The sequence below is a fragment of the Lithobates pipiens genome, unplaced genomic scaffold (assembly GCF_037356315.1).
Source record: "Lithobates pipiens isolate NorthernLeopardFrog02 unplaced genomic scaffold, aLitPip1_a1.2 Scaffold_30, whole genome shotgun sequence".
Taxonomy (NCBI): domain Eukaryota; kingdom Metazoa; phylum Chordata; class Amphibia; order Anura; family Ranidae; genus Lithobates; species Lithobates pipiens.
The window spans coordinates 59,515,958-59,529,541 of record NW_027507791.1 but is presented as its reverse complement, the minus strand read 5'-3'; the positions used below and the strand labels follow the sequence as shown (position 1 = coordinate 59,529,541).

The 13,584-nt window shown below is 43.4% G+C and overlaps 1 protein-coding gene across 3 annotated transcripts in view; it reads left to right on the top strand.

The window, feature by feature from the left end:
* LOC143942893 (SLAM family member 9-like) overlaps nucleotides 1-602 on the top strand; it is a 110,996-nt gene extending 110,394 nt beyond the window's left edge. For all 3 annotated transcript variants that reach the window (XM_077464304.1, XM_077464303.1, XM_077464302.1), the window contains 2 exons: nucleotides 87-409; nucleotides 442-602. The gene's annotated coding sequence lies outside the window, so the exon portion shown is untranslated. The remainder of the gene's footprint in view (nucleotides 1-86; nucleotides 410-441) is intronic.
* The last annotated feature ends 12,982 nt before the right edge of the window (nucleotides 603-13,584 follow it).

Below are 13,584 nucleotides of genomic sequence, written 5' to 3'. Positions count from 1 at the left end.
GAGAGCACAGCCAATGTGCAGTTAGCATTCCCGGCATGCCATTTTTTTAAAACTGTTTAAATCGATGGGTTTACTTCCACTTTAAGAGAGACTGCCAAGTTACAGGGGCAGACTGCTCAGGTAACATGCAAGGTAATATGTCATAGAGCAGTCAAGTCCTTTGTCACAATTGACTCTTGCAGGGCAAAGTTTTTCTTTGCGTGCTAAATTGTGTTGATTGATTTACTGAAGGGTTTCTCTACTGATTTTATAGTGATTGATGACCCTATAGCAGCTCATAATTTTTCAAGAATATTTTTCTCACGTAAGTATCTAACTATATGTGCTGTTACTGCCACAATACACTGATCTTTTATTTTTTTACCCTTTCTTGTATTCCTTTTCGACATTTTTACTATTTAATAAAAAGGTAATAAATAATAAATAAAATTAAAAAAAAAGGTACATGTCTAGTATTAATAATAACGAAATGCTTTAAAAATATCAGAAGCAAATATAACCATTTGGTCGCTACATTTCAAAATCTCCCTGGTTGTACATAATCAATAAATAAAAATATATTACACAGCCAAGTTCCAAAATAAAGTTTATATTTAAATTCACGTACAAAGCCTGAAATATTTAAATTAAAGGTATCACAGCAAGGGGTCTGATTCATACTTTGACAATCGGTTGTGGTGTGTTCATGAATGCCATGCTAAGGAAATCAAATCATTGTGAATGGGCTGTCAATGCACCACAATGGATCAAAGCGCACAACACCCTTTATTAGCAATGCACTGCTCTATGATGCAAAGTATGTGCATTGTGGTGGACAAATCTCCCACTGTGACAACATTTTGTTGTATGTATAGAATGACAATAAAGTATATCTGTCATGCATTGCACTCTACTATACAGTATTCATAATGAATGGCTCAACAATGTATGGCACACAGAGAAGGTGCATTGCCGTGTGTTGCAGAAACACAAGGTAACCTAAGCACTTTAGTGCACATTGCCTCAGCGGTGAAGGTCCCTTCTATTTCTTCCACCGCTCATCTCCACTGTCTTCCAAAGCTGGACTGGCCGAGGAATCTTCCACGTCCAACATATATAGAGGATTGTTGGATGCTTGGTCCCACCTCTTGTAAATTATTCCTAAAGCTGACCATACACATATAGATTTTTTTCCATTTAGCCTGAAGAGTGAACAGAAAAAACATCTAACAGATTCCTTCATTCATAGTACACAGCATGGATTGACAAATCTCCCACTGCGACCTTAAGGCTCCATTGACACTTGTGGGACTTGTCATGCAACTTTGGACACTAAAGTCACATGATAAGTCGCATCCCATGTTTCTCAATTTAAAACTGTCCAGATATGTGCAACTAAAAAGCCGCAGGGACTTTAAAAAGTTTCCTGCGCTACTTTGGTCCAACTTTCATATGACTTGAGTTCGACAAGACTGCCATATAAACCCTCAAAAGTAGCATGAAAGAACCTGAATGTTATAGTGACAGTTGTGCAATAGTTGTCCATTATTATTAGTAAAAGCCAAAGTCGCACCTATCCAAAGTTGTGTCAAAGTTGCACTCCAAAGTAGCACGACTTTGGAGTCATACCTGTGTGAATGGAGCCTTATATTTTCACAGCTGGTCCCACCAGCTGTCAGAATACCCAAACAGTGCCTGCATCTGATTGGCCCACAACTTTCTGCCTGGCTCCAATGAATTTCCAATTGAGGGATATCAGTTGGCAGGCGGCCAGCAGGACACCCACAGAGCTAATGTCAATCCATTGATCAGGAACTGGACAAAATTTGCTGACAGAATTACATTTGTTTGAGAAAGATTCTTCATCCTGCTCCTTCAAAATGTTCTTGTCACTATGGTTGAAAACAATTGTCCCCCCTTCCCCTACCCATTAGACAATAGAACAAAGATAAAAAAATGAAAGTTCCTGAACAGAATTCTACTGGTGTATGGCCATCTTAAATGTTTTTATGCCAAGAGTTCAGCTGTAGCCACTTGCCTACTGGGCATTTTTACCCCCTGCCTGCCCAAGCCACTTTTCAGCTTTCAATGCTGCCGTAATTTTAATGTAAATTTCACGGTCATGCAACACTGTACTCAAATGAAATTTTTAAGGTTTAGGATTCTGGGAGGCCAGGCAGGGCTTAAGATCACATGACCTGCATAATTGGCTACCACGGCAGTCATGTGATCCAAAAACTCCCAATCGCAAGCAGCAATCCATAGCTTTCGGTTAGGCGCCAGTAACTGTGCCAGAGCGTGCAGCACACGCGCTCTCAGCACAGCTGTATTGACAGCAGTTCACAAACCGGGTTTCCGAGAGGCCATATTTGGGTTCGGCTGGTGCCAAAGGGTTATCGCCACTGGGGTTTTTATTTTTTCCAAACCAAAGGGAAAAAAAAAAAAAATGTTTAAATGTTGCAAATAAGTAATAAGCCTTCACTGATGTGCACTTACACAGCTGATAACATGGTAAAGAGCTGCTGTGATTGGACCTTTACCCTGATCTGTGATCAGCCCTGCCAAGTTCGTGCCCCAGCGGGCACGGTTCTGGAATAACATCAATGGAATCCCTCCCAGAACTGGACAACCACGCTGTAGCTGTCTGAATTCAGCCAAATATTCGGGCTAAGAAATCGGACCTGAAACAGTGAATGGAGATGCACCAGGCTCCTGCTGTGTGCCGCTGCGATCTCCAGTGTGAACCCAGCCTGAATGTCAATCTGGAGTAGTAGTCATTACTAGACAGGCTGAATTTCTATGCAAGGCATCTGAGGCAATGCCCACATGAGATGAGGCCAGAGTTATAATTTAAAATATAAAACAGTAAATGGATATTAACATGCTCATGGCATAAAGAACTTTGATTGAGAATGTTAATATAGATGGCACTTTTGCAGTATCTCACAAAAGTGAGTACACACCTCACATTTTTGTAAATATTTTATTATACCTTTTCATGTGACAACACTGAAGAAATGACACTTTTCTACAATGTAAAGTAGTGAGTGTACAGCTTGTATAACAGTGTACATTTTCTGTCCCCTCAAAATAACTCAACACACAGCCATTAATGTCTAAACCCCTGGCAACAAAAGTGAGTACACCCCTAAGTGAAAATGTCCAAATAGGGCCCAAAGTGTCAATATTTTGTGTGGCCACCATTATTTTCCAGCACTGCCTTAACCCTCTTGGTCATGGAGTTCACCAGAGCTTCACAGATTGCCACTGGAGTCCTCTTCCCCTCCTCCATGATAACATCACGGAGCTGGTGGATGTTAGAGACCTTGTGCTCCCCCACCTTCAGTTTGAGGATGCCCCACAGATGCTCAATAGGTATTATGGTTTAGGTCTGGAGACATGCTTGGCCAGTCCAACACCTTTACCCTCAGCTTCTTTAGCAAGGCAGTGGTTGTCTTACAGGTGTGTTTGGGGTAGTTTTCATGTTGGAATATTGCCCTGTGGCGCAGTCTCCGAAGGGAGGGGATCATGCTCTGCTTCAGTATATCACAGTACATGTTTAAATTCATGGTTCCCTCAATGAACTGTAGCTCCCCAGTGCTGGCAGCACTCATGCAGCCAGGCATGTACTGGCCATCGGGACTACCGGGAGATTCCCGGTGGGCCGATGGCTCAGTGGGCCGGTCTGGTGCAGTCCTGGAGCCGCTCCTCTCTGACAGTGAGTGATCGCGATTTCACTCCTGTCAGGAGGAGCAGTCTCCGAGATATGCTGGAGAGAGCATTAGCCTTTCTGCTCCCTCCAGCCTGCAGGGGGAGATAGACACGTTCAGCAGACTTTCCTTCCTCTCTCCCCTATCGCTTGTTATCACATGACTGGAGAGAGGAAGAAGAGAGGCTGCCTTTAGAACCGTGAGTACATGTGGGAGGGGGACACTCTGATGTAAGGGGGCTGGTGGTGGGACACTGATGTAAGGAACTTGTGGTGGGACTCTGATGTAAGGAACTGGTGGTGGGACTCTGATGTAAGGAGCTGGTGGTGGGACTCTGATGTAAGGAACTGGTGGTGGGACTCTGATGTAAGGAACTGGTGGTGGGACTCTGATGTAAGGAACTGGTGGTGGGACTCTGATGTAAGGAACTGGTGGTGGGACTCTGATGTAAGGAACTGGTGGTGGGACACTGATGTAAGGAACTTGTGGTGGGACTCTGATGTAAGGAACTGGTGGTGAGACTCTGATGTAAGGAACTGGTGGTGGGACTCTGATGTAAGGAGCTGGTGGTGGGACTCTGATGTAAGGAGCTGGTGGTGGGACTCTGATGTAAGGAACTGGTGGTGGGACTCTGATGTAAGGAACTTGTGGTGGGACTCTGATGTAAGGAACTGGTGGTGAGACTCTGATGTAAGGAACTGGTGGTGAGACTCTGATGTAAGGAACTGGTGGTGAGACTCTGATGTAAGGAACTGGTGGTGAGACTCTGATGTAAGGAACTGGTGGTGAGACTCTGATGTAAGGAACTGGTGGTGGGACTCTGATGTAAGGAACTTGTGGTGGGACTCTGATGTAAGGAACTGGTGGTGGGACTCTGATGTAAGGAACTTGTGGTGAGACTCTGATGTAAGGAACTGGTGGTGAGACTCTGATGTAAGGAACTGGTGGTGAGACTCTGATGTAAGGAACTGGTGGTGGGACTCTGATGTAAGGAACTGGTGGTGGGACTCTGATGTAAGGAACTGGTGGTGGGACTCTGATGTAAGGAACTGGTGGTGGGACTCTGATGTAAGGAACTGGTGGTGGGACTCTGATGTAAGGAACTGGTGGTGGGACACTGATGTAAGGAACTGGTGGTGGGACTCTGATGTAAGGAACTGGTGGTGGGACTCTGATGTAAGGAACTGGTGGTGGGACTCTGATGTAAGGAACTGGTGGTGGGACTCTGATGTAAGGAACTGGTGGTGGGACTCTGATGTAAGGAACTGGTGGTGGGACTCTGATGTAAGGAACTGGTGGTGGGACTCTGATGTAAGGAGGCTGCTGATGAGAATCTGATGTAAGGGAGTGCTGATGGGACACTCAAAACGTAAGTGGGCCGGTCTGGATGACGTCCAGGGCCGAATTTCTGTCCCAGTCCAGCCCTGCATGCAGCCCCAGACTATGACACTCCACCACCATGCTTGACTGTAGGCAAGACACACTTGTCTTTGTACTCCTCACCTGGCTGCCGCCATCTCAACCAAATACGTTTATTTTGGTCTCATCAGCCCACAAACCATGGTTCCATTAATCCATGTCCTTAGTCTGCTTGTCTTCAGAAACCTTTTTGCAGGCTTTCTTGTGCATTATCTTTAGAAGAGGCTTCCTTCTGAGAAGACAGCCATGCAGACCAATTTGATGCAGCGTGCGGCGTATGGTCTGAGCACTGACAGGCTGACCCCCCCATCCCTTCAACCTCTGCAGCAATGCTGGCAGCATTTATATGTTTATTTCCCAAAGACAACCTCTGGATATGACACTGAGCACGCGCACTCAACTTCCTTGGTCGACCACGGCAAGGCCTTTTCTGAGTGGAACCTGTCCTGTTAAACCACTGCATGGTCTTGGCCACTGTGCTACAGCTCAGTTTTAGGGTCTTGGCAATCTTCTTAGAGCCTAGGCCATCTTTATGTAGAGCAACAATTCTTTTTTTCAGATCCTCAGAGAGTTCTTTGCCATGAGGTGCCATGTTGAACTTCCAGTGACCAGTGTGAGAGAGTGAAAGCGATAACACCAAATGTAACACACCTTCTCCCCATTCACACTTGAGACCTTGTAACTAAAGAGTCACATGACACCAGGGAGGGAAAATGGCTAATTATGCCCAATTTGGACATTTTCACTTAGGGGTCTACTCACTTTTGTTGCCAGAGATTTAGACATTAATGGCTGTGTTGAGTTATTTTGAGGGGACAGCAAATTTACACTGTTATTCAAGCTGTACATTCATAAATTTACATTGTAGCAAAGTTTAATTTCTTCTGTGTTGTCACATGAAAAGATATAATAAAATATTTACAAACATGTGAGAGGTGTACTCACTTTTGTTAGATGCTGTATATACAGATAATGGTAGCCTAAGGGTTAATATCAGAATACCTGTGTCCTTCCCAGTGACAGCTGCAAAAGTCTTTCACTGCCAGTTACTGGGAACTGATAAGAGGAAGATTAACAGCAGCCATAACAGTTCATGACTGGGCACTCCGACATTTCAGCCAGGAATGAAGGACCCAAAGTTTAAAGCAATACGAAATAGAAGCATTAGTAGAATTTATCATTTTTTGGTGGAAAACCGGTTAATGACAAAGAAAGATATTGAAAAAGAAGTAGCCCCAGAGCTAGACTCTTTCAGAATGAGGCAATTAGAGGCTTTTATTAGATCTAAATTAAAGACATATGTAGAAGTGAGGGCACTGACTGAATTTGAGGAGATTTGTTTGAAAGGAGATGTACTGAGTCACTTGATGTCCCAGTTCTATAGTATACTAACTGAATTGGAGACCCCACAACAATTTCCTTTTTTTCAGGCCTGGGAAAGAGATCTAGGGATCATACTCTCCTCAGAACAAAAGGACAAGATCTTGCTGTTTAACCACTGGAGATCCGCACTATAGCCGAATGACGGCTATAGCGCGAACCTGCTTTGCCGGGACTACGTCTATTGATGTCTTCCCGTGCACGAGCGGCCTGCGTGCCCCCTGAGGGGCGCGCGCGGAGCGCTCTGTGATCAGCGAGTCTATGAGACTCGCCTGATCACGGATCGGAGCAAGGGGTCGATTCCGACCCCTTACCACGTGATCAGCTGTCAGCCAATGACAGCTGATCATGTGACACAACAGAGCCGGTAATCGGCCATTTTTCCTCCTCGCGCTGACAGCGCGAGGAGAAAAAAAACAGCCTATCACCGGGGGCCGTGAGAGGGACTTCAGTCCCGATCACGGCCAGCTCATCAGTGTCCACCTGCCCCCTGCCAATGCCACCTAAATATTAAAAAAGTGCCACCCATCAGTGCCACCCATGAGTGCCCACAGTGCCACCCATGAGTGCCCACAGTGCCACCTATCAGTGCCCACAATCTGCCTCAACAACAGTGCTGCACCTCAGTGCCACATATCCGTGCCCATCAGTGTCATCTACCAGTGCCCAGCAGTGCCACCTATCAGAGCCACCTATCAGTGCCACCTATCAGTGCCCATCAGTCCCATCTATCAGTGGTACCTATCAGTGCCCCTTAGTGCCACCCATCTGTGCCACCCATCCGTGCCACCCATCAGTGCCACCTATCAGTGCCATCTTATCTGTGCCCATCAGTGCCGCCTTATCTGTGCTCATCAGTACTGCCTTATCTGTGCCTATTAGTGCAGCTTTAACTGTGCCTATCAGTGCCCACCAGTGCAGCCTATCAGTGCCCATCAGTGCCGCCTCATCAGCGCATTTCAATGAAGGAGAAAAATGACCTGTTTGCAAAATTTTATAACAAACTATTAAACATGATTTTTTATTTTATTTTTTATTTTGCATCTTTTTTTGTTTGTTTAGCAAAAAATAAAACTCCCAGCTGTAATTAAATACCACCAAAAAAAGCTCTATTTGTGGGGAAAAAAATGATAAAAATGTCATTTGGGTACAGTGTTGTATGCCCGCGCAATTGTCATTCAAAGTGCATCAGCGCTGAAAGCTGAAAATTGGTCTGGGCAGGAGGGGGGTTTAAGCGTCCAGTAAGCAAGTGGTTAATCAAAAAGCCTCAATAGCAAGCAGATACCAAGAAGGGGGTTACAAAATTCTCACTAGGTGGTATAGAACACCAAAAATATTACATCAGATTTACCCCCAAATATCTGAGGCCTGCTGGAGATGTCATGGAGCAGAGGGAACACTATTACATATCTTCTGGGAATGCCCAAAAATGAGAGAGTTTTGGGAGATGGTAGCTGATACTGTTAAAACAATAACAGGAATTGCCATTGGAAATAGACTGGCAACCTTCTTGTTGCTGGATATCCCAATGGCAATAGAAAGATTCAAAAATTCTCTGATGAGACATTTGTTGATAGCAGCAAGGGCATGCATTCCCGCTCTGTGGAAAAAAGACAATCCTCCAACTAGAGCACAATGGCTTATGAGAATTGCAGAAATTCAACAAATGGAAAATTTGACAATGACAATGAAAGATCAAGATGAAAAATATCGGGAGATATGGGCTCCCTATTTAGATTATAGGGAAAGTGTGATAAAGAATATTTGGAATTTGAAAAATGAGAGCTGGTGGATCCTGGGGGGTGTGGGGGGGGGGGGGGGATTATCATAATTTAATTTTTTTTATTTTTATTTTTTAGATGAGGGAGGGGGGTAAGGGAGAAATTAAAAAGGAGAACTCACATGGAATTAAGGTATAAACTGGAAATAGTGTAAAATACAGCTGTTAAAGACAATGTAGATGTGTAATGAATTGTAATGTGAAATCTATGGAAAAAAAATTAAGAATTTATAAAAAAAATAACAGTTCATGACATCAGTTAGGTAATTATAATTTAAAATACTTGTTTTCTCCTGTACAGTGCTTCGAAAATAAGGTACATGTATTTAAAGCAGAACTCCGGTATTTTCAAAAAATCCCCCATTAGTACACCCCCCACACAAAACACTAAACAGTTAATACATTTGTGACATTTCTTACCGTTTAAGAGATAAGTCTGATTGAATTTTCAGGAAGTCAGCTTTGTGATTCAAAAAATGCAGTCTGCATTCTGGCAGGTAGGGGGTGTAAGAACAGTGATTGCATCATATGCTCTTGTCTCTCTCTACCTGTAATCAGACTACATTTCCCATGAATCCATGAGATGGGAGTGAATGTGGGAGGTAAACAAGGCTTGTACATGTAAATGTGAACTCACCCATTTCAACATAAATCACACCCCTCATTCTGCAGCCAGCAAGCCATACATAACACACGGTATGATAGGTTAAAGCCTTATAAATGCAAAGCATTTTAATATAAATGCATATTAATATAATATTTAATGCATTTAATAGAAATGCAAACCAGTGCAGTTTATCAGGGACCACCAGTGCCAAATACCAGGGACCACAAGTGCCAAATGTCAGGGACCAAAAGTGCCAAATGTCAGGGACCAAAAGTGCCAAATGTCAGGGACCACAAGTGCCAAATGTCAGGGACCACAAGTGCCAAATGTCAGGGACCACCAGTGCAGATTATCAGTGCCCATCAGTGTGTTGTCACCAGTGCAGATTATCAGTGTGTTGTCACCAGTGCAGATTATCAGTGTGGTGTCACCAGTGCAGATTATCAGTGTGGTGTCACCAGTGCAGATTATCAGTGTGGTGTCACCAGTGCAGATTATCAGTGTGGTGTCACCAGTGCAGATTATCAGTGTGGTGTCACCAGTGCAGATTATCAGTGTGTTGTCACCAGTGCAGATTATCAGTGTGGTGTCACCAGTGCAGATTATTAATGCCCATCAGTGCAGTGTCACCAGTACAGATCATCAGTGCGGTAACACCAGTGCCATATCTGTGCCCATCATTGCTGTGTTACCAGTGCCTTATCTGTGCCCATCATTGCGGTGTCACCACTGCCTTATTTGTGCCCAACATTGTGGTGTCACCAGTGCCTTATCTGTACCCACCAGTGCAGAGCAGGGATAGTTACAGATCCTCCGTATGACAGAGCGCATCTTGATGACAGATCTGTATGTGAGAACACCGTTCGACGTACAGCCCCACTTCCTTGCACCAGAATTGTGATAGACAGCGCAGAGCGCACTGTTCTAATGTAACTGAAATATAAGTCTTGGTCAGACTGATCAATTTACCATGAGATATAAGGGCTATGTACGACGAGCGGTGTTCTCACATACAGATCTGTCAGCCCGAGATGCGCTCTGTCCCAATTATCTGTAACTCTCCCCGCACTGGAGAGAGATAATGGGCAGCGGTGGCGGCGGGGGGGCAGGGGCGAAATGCTAGCAGGAAGGAGGAGGAGGAAGCAGAGGAGGAAGAAACCTCCTCTATGGGTGGCACAGACCCCCTGTAGTCTTGCAAACAGGAAATCACCAGGCAATAACATTTTTCAGCAAGTTCAGCAGGTTATTGCAGAGGAACTACAGAGCTCAGAAGAACATGGCTGACATAGTTGGTAAAGGTAGGAGATCAGCAACAAGAACATTGATAAAACATTTTTGCCCGGAGTTCTGCTTTAAAAATAAAGATGGAATCAACCAGGAAAATTTGTATTATAAGATGTATTTCACTTTTTCATATGAGGAATAATGGCAAAAGTGTGCTTGTTTGTGTAATGGCATACTAAAAGACTCTAGGGGGTGAAATCATTAAAAAAAATGTGTTTAGCTAACCAAGTGAAAGTGCATGTACATTGGTTCTGTGCGAATGGGCCAAAAACAAATGTTATTAGGCTGTGTACAATCCTAGTAAAATGTTTTTCATTAAATTAAAAGAGAAAATACCATATTTAGCCACTAAATGGCTTTTCCTATGATACTGAGCACCATATAGTGGCCAAATGTGGAATTTTCTATGTATCATAGGAAAATTCTATGATATTTAGTGTCATCCGGTGTCTAAATACAGTATTTTCTCTTTTAGGTCAATGAAAACAATTGACCAGTACAGGAAACCAGTGTAATAACATTTCCTTTTTTTCCTCATTCGCACAGATTGATCGCACGTGCACTTTCACTTATTTAACCACTTCCCGACTGGCACATGTCGATGTACAGTGGTGTGAAAAAGTGTTTGCCCCCTTCCTCATTTCCTGTTCCTTTGCATGTTTGTCACACTTAAGTGTTTCGAAACATCAAACCAATTTAAACAATAGTCAAGGACAACACAAGTAAACACAAAATGCAATTTGTAAATTAAGGTGTTTATTATTAAAGGTGAAAAAAAAATCCAAACCATCATGGCCCTGTGTGAAAAAGTGATTGCCCCCTAAACCTAATAACTGGTTGGGCCACCCTTAGCAGCAACAACTGCAACCAAGCATTTGCGATAACGTGCAATGAGGCTTTTACAGCGTCCTGGAGGAATTTTGGCCCACTCATCTTTGCAGAATTGTCCTAATTCAGTTACATTAGAGGGTTTTCGAGCATGAACGGCCTTTTTAAGGTCATACCACAACATCTCAATAGGATTCAGGTCAGGACTTTGGCTAGGCCACTCCAAAGTCTTCATTTTGTTTTTCTTCAGCCATTCGGTGGTGGACTTGCTGGTGTGTTTAGGATCATTGTCCTGCTGCAGAACCCAAGTTCGTTTCAGCTTGAGTACACGAATAGATGGTCGGACATTCTCCTTCAGGATCTCTTGGTAGACAGCAGAATTCATAGTTCCTTTTATCACGGCAAGTCTTCCAGGTCCTGAAGCAGCAAAACAGCCCCAGACCATCACACTACCACCACCATATTTTACTGTTGGTATAATGTTCTTTTTATGAAATGCAGTGTTCCTTCTACGCCAGATATACTTGGACACACACCTTCCAAAGAGTTCCACTTTTGTCTCATCGGTCCACAGAATGTTGTCCCAAAAGTCTTGGGGATCATCAAGATGTGTTGTGGAGAAATTGAGATGAGCTTTGATGTTCTTTTTGCTCAGCAGTGGTTTTCTCCTTGGAACTCTGCCATGCAGGCCATTTTTGCCCAGTCTTTTCCTGATGGTGGAGGCATGAACGCTGACCTTAACTGAGGCAAGTGAGGCCTGCAGTTCCTTGGACGTTGTTGTGGGGTCTTTTGTGACCTCTTGGATGAGTCGTCGCTGCGCTCTTGGGGTAATTTTGGGCGGCCGGCCACTCCTGGGAAGGTTCACTACTGTTCCATGTCTTCGCCATTTGTGGATAATGGCTCTCACTGTGGTTCGCTGGATTCCCAAAGCTTTGGAAATGGCTTTATAACCCTTTCCAGACTGATAGATCTCAATTACTTTCTTTCTCAATTGTTCCTGAATTTCTTTGGGTCTCGGCATGATGTGTAGCTTTTAAGGATCTTCTGGTGGACCTTACTGTGTCAAGCAGCTCCTATTTAAGTGATGCCTTGATTGTGAACAGGTGTGGCAATAATCAGGCCTGGGTGTGGCTAGAGAAATTGAACTCAGGTGTGGACAACCACAGTTATAGTATGTTTTAACAAGGGGGCAATCACTTTTTCACACAGGGCCATGATGGTTTGGATTTTTTTTCACCTTTAATAATAAACACCTTCATTTACAAATTGCATTTTGTGTTTACTTGTGTTGTCCTTGACTATTGTTTAAATTGGTTTGATGTTCCGAAACACTTAAGTGTGACAAACATGCAAAGGAACAGGAAATGAGGAAGGGGGCAAACACTTTTTCACACCACTGTAGGTCGGAAGAATGGCACGGGTAGGCATATTGGCGTACAAGTATGTCCAGTTTTAAATGCCTCCCCGCGGACTCGATCACCGCGGGCTTACCCGCGATCGTCTCACAGGGCGGCTGAACGAGGAGATGCCGTTGTAAACAGCATCTCCCCGTTCTGCCTAGCAACAAGTGACGCTGATCTCTGCTCCATGGGATTGGAGCAGGGATCAGTGTTCACTAAAACAAAGCCCAGCCCCCACAGTGAGTAACATGCCCCTAGGAACACTTAACCCCTACACTGCCGCCCACTGGTTAACCCCTTCACTGCCAGTGTCATTTACACAGGAATCACTGCATTTGTATAGCAGTGATTGCTGTATAAATGACAATGGTCTCAAAAATGTGTCAAAAATGTCCGATGTGTCCGCCATTATGTCGCAGTCACAATAAAAATCACTGATCGCTGCCATTACTAGTATAAAAAAAAAAATTATTAATAAAAATGCCATAAAACTATCCCCTATTTTGTAAACGCTATAATTTTTGCGCAAACCAATCAATAATCGCTTATTGCGTTTTTTTTTTTACCAAAAATATGTAGAAGAATACGTATCGGCCTAAACTGAGGGAAAAATTTTTTTTATATATATTTTTGGGGGATATTTATTATAACAAAAAGTAAAAAATAATGCGTTTTTTTCAAAATTGTCGCTCTATTTTTGTTTATAGCGCAAAAAATAAAAACGCAGAGGTGATCAAATACCGCCAAAAGAAAGCTCTATTTGTGGGAAAAAAAGGACGTCAATTTTGTTTGGGAGCCACGTCGCACGACCGCGCAATTGTCAGTTGCCGAATCGCAAAAACTGTTCTGGTCTTAAGCCAGTAAAATGGTCCGGTCTGAAAGTGGTTAAAAATAATTTGTCTATTGCATTAAAAAAGATTCACCCATTCATAATTTTTACAGTTCCAATAGTCCCTGGTTGAAATAAATCTACATTTTTTCCAAAGATCTTGCAGAGATTGTAGAGGAATGCTGAAAACAATCTTCAGGGAGAAAAAAAATGGTAGTTGTGAAATATTTCCAAGGCAGCTGTTGCAGAATGACAAAATTCTGCCACATGGGATTGCAAAGATGTACTGGAAATTCCCACTTATCAGCAGGATGAAAGATGTGGGTTGTGTGCGCCTTCTTTACAAACCATCATAATCCCCCTTACCT